The sequence below is a fragment of the Cyprinodon variegatus genome, unplaced genomic scaffold (assembly GCF_000732505.1).
Source record: "Cyprinodon variegatus isolate N-32 unplaced genomic scaffold, C_variegatus-1.0 Scaffold1615, whole genome shotgun sequence".
Taxonomy (NCBI): domain Eukaryota; kingdom Metazoa; phylum Chordata; class Actinopteri; order Cyprinodontiformes; family Cyprinodontidae; genus Cyprinodon; species Cyprinodon variegatus.
The window spans coordinates 36887-40541 of NW_015152068.1; the positions used below are offsets into that span (position 1 = coordinate 36887).

General features: G+C 34.3%; 2 long non-coding RNA genes across 2 annotated transcripts; both read left to right on the forward strand.

Moving 5' to 3' along the window:
- Window positions 1-1157: 1157 nt before the first annotated feature.
- On the forward strand, window positions 1158-2433 carry LOC107104101. The gene is made up of 3 exons (XR_001482225.1): window positions 1158-1195; window positions 1701-1842; window positions 2175-2433. It is a non-coding gene; the product is annotated as an uncharacterized LOC107104101 (long non-coding RNA).
- A 251-nt stretch (window positions 2434-2684) lies between these two features.
- LOC107104102 lies at window positions 2685-3399 on the forward strand. Its single transcript, XR_001482226.1, has 4 exons — window positions 2685-2828; window positions 2925-2939; window positions 3046-3122; window positions 3258-3399. It is a non-coding gene; the product is annotated as an uncharacterized LOC107104102 (long non-coding RNA).
- Window positions 3400-3655: the final 256 nt, after the last annotated feature.

The window sequence follows — 3655 nt, forward strand, 5'->3', positions numbered from 1 at the left end:
AAGAGTGCTTTTCTTTTCACAATGTCTTTGATGCCCCGAACATTAAAATAACCGAATTAAAACTTTCTATTTATAACAAGAACACTTGGACAGGGAAGGAAGAGAGCACTGGTGAGTAACATGCTGGTCCTGAATGAGAAGAGTTTTGTGCTCCTTTTGATCCATCCATCAGTGATCCAATCATGATTTTCTTTGTTTTGATTTCTTCATTGCTACACAAAAAATAATCCAGAATTATTTAACAATAAAACTTATGGTCTACATCTTTACACCAAGCTGAGACTCTATTGCATGACCTTAGGCTTTAAAAATATCCAGTGAGATTGAACTGAAACAAAAAAGGAAAGAAGGGCAGAGAAAATGCTGTTGGAAGAGAATATAAATGACTCATAATTAGTGGGTGGGTTTATTTCCCCCTGATTAAACAAGATGCTGTTGAAAATGCTTCACTATTCCTGTTTGCCTTATTTGACTTTACTTCTAAATGAACAGACAAATCAAATAGTGACTCTGGTATAAGTGGCCATTGTCCTTTCAGCCACCTTCTCACCACATGGTGCTACTATTGGGTTAAGGACTAAAGTCTCTGATCTATGACTTTGATTCAATGTTTGGAACTTGAAGCACAATGTTTTTAATGTAATGAGGATAAAAGGTCAGGTCAGTAAATAGGTAGATATAAGTAGGGAAACATTTGATATTCCCAGCCAGTGGAGCAAAACCCACTGAAGGTTCTTCCAACTGGTATTGTATAATTATAAAACTAACAATATAACAAGAAAAATTGCAGTTTTTCAAGTTGGAAAGATCTGAAGTTTTAATTACATATTTCTTTTATTTTTATACAGTAAATCAAGCAGTTAATGATTGTCTAACAGTACAAGCACAGCGGCAACAGCAATGCAGTGTTACAGACAGACTGGATGTTTGCCTGTTAACAGATTTGAACTTTACGTAAAAAAGTGAGTTAACAAAGTGCTTTCTCTTAATCTAGACCATTTTTCTTCTTTCTTCTTGCAGTCCTGTATTGTTTCATTCAGTCCAACCAGCAGCAGTGCAGAAGGTTCATATGCAGTGCAGCTGCAGATGGAGGACTTTCCCAGAGAGGATATCATTGTGACTCATAATGGTGCAAAGAGTCATAGATCTACCAATTTATATCTCAGCATTGTACCTGTTCAGTTTGTTTTCACAGGTAAAATTACACACTATAGTAATTTTTTTCCACATCCTTTAGATTTAGATACAGATTTTATTTGTCATTTTGTTTACACAACTGTAAAACAAAAAGAAATTGAGTTTGGAAACAACTCACTAGACAATTTCATCTTTTAAAAGTGCAGCCATGAAAAATAGTAAACATGAACGTAAATTTACAGTTCTAACAATTTATTTATTTTTTTTTATGCTTTTTTATTTTATTTTCATCCATGGTGAGCTAAGAAAATTCCCTGTCTTTTTATTTGTGTCCAAAGAATATCTGTCAGTAACTCTCTACAGATTAAAACATGGAATTGAATCTTGATAAGATGAAGGAAGTAAAAATACATCAAACAACTTTAATCAGTGACTAGACATCAGATTTATTTACAGTAACTGCAGAGTTATTTGACATAAACCTATCAACAGTCCATCCTAATTTAATTTCCCTCAGAGGTTCATATCAGCATGTCTAACTTCATTTTCCTGCAATGTTCCAGTGGATCCTGCAGCACCATCCTGCACAGAAGGGGAATATCTGCCCAAATTCATGCCTCCAACTCCAGAACATGGAGCTCAGTTCTTCATTGATGTTCATCAGACTCTGGAAATCACCATCAAAGCAGAAGCAACTCAGGCTTTGTAAGTAATAACTAAATATACCGTCTAACAGGAAGAGAAGGAGATGGTTGACTCTGGAATGAATTCCTTTCTGTTAAAAACTAAATAAATTCAACCTAAACAAGCAAGATAGAATATAGACATCAAAGGTCTCTTTAATATAAAACTAAAACATTTATTCAGTTTTTTTGGGGAGGTAAATGTAAAATAATATGTAATTTAAACTTTTTTTTATATACATTACAGGTTTTCCAGCAGTAATATTTCTGGTGGTTCACAGGAAATGATTTGTGGTTTCAGGATTTTTTTCCATTATCACCAAACAGACTTTATGTGTTTCCTGTTTGTTGAAGGACCACTGAGCTCCTGTTCAGCGGGCCGGGCGGTGTGGTCAAGAATTCATCTGGTTCAGGATATTTCACCATGAGATGGACTCCATCTGAAGACGATAATAAAGAGAGCCACCCCATCTGTTTTGTTGTTCAGGCAACGTCTGTATCTGATCTGATGGTCACAGTGTTTTAAAATGCAAACAAAACTGTCTGAATATCTGTCATGAAAAGGTCAAACTGACGTATTTTCTAGTATTTCTCTTTAAAATATTAATTAGGTTATTCCATGTAAATTGCTTAATCAGGCAGCATTCTTCAAATATAAAGATGCAACCATTGCAGAAATGCTTTAATATAATCTTACAGTGGTTAGTAATGTTTCCTCACAGATAGAAGAATCCTTGGTTTACATCCCAGCAAAGACTTTCCATGTTTTCAATGCTCATGTTGTCGGGTTAATTGGAGAATCTAGTGTTTTGTTATCTTGTTGTTTTTACCTTTGTGGACTGCTGACCTCTCCAGGTAGAAGCCGTCCCTCCATTGATGGAGTTAGACAGCATTAAACATCTTTATCTCCAGATTAATATTAAAGTTCCTCTGCTAATTATCCCCACAGTGTCTCCAGTTCTGTGTACCAGTCTGAGTTTCGATGTGTTATTGTGACTGTTGGAATCAGTGAGTGTAATTCTTTCTTGTTAATTGTTAAAAACATATTTAAATTCTTGAAAGGATATTTTTCTGCAATTAATTTTTCTTATGTTCTCTTTACAGAACCACCACCAACATGTGAGTACGATAAATAAACCATTGAAATGAATTAAAAGAGCTGAAAATAAACTGCTGTTATTTTTATGTGTTGCTCTACGGTCATGTTGATCTCTGGTGCTTCCAGCTCATGTTACTGTTCTGAAAATGAAGATCTCAACAACCATGGCTCTGGAAGACAATTGTGACAGTGTCACAGAAGCAGTGAGTAAAAATCTCAGATTATAAGGATTATATTATGCTTTTAACTGTCTTGCACTAGTTTAGTGTTTTCGACAGACTGGAAAAATTAGAAAAATATCTTGCATTGCTAGATAATTTTTTTCTTGTCTTTTCCAGATCAAAAAAGAACTGATCAAACGAGGTTTGCCACCAGATATAAATGTTCGCCTGAAGGTTTCAAAGAAGACGCCCTCTAGTGGCTAAACATGAGAACAGATAAAATCCTGGCAGGAATATTCTTTGACTTCAGGGATTTGGGATTGTTTTTGTAATGAATCTAATGATAAATCATTTTATACTTTAATTATACTTTAGTGTGAAAATGTATGATAAATATTCAACAAATACACATTTTAATATTTTTTTAATGGGTAAACACTGAAGGCATCAATAAATGGCCTTAAATGTTTTTCCTGGCTTTCTCAGAACAGGTGGTTTGTTATTTCAGAATAAAAAAAAGGGGTTTTCTTGTAGCAATGAGATACTGTGTGAAAAAAAAAGCTTTTTCATTTAGG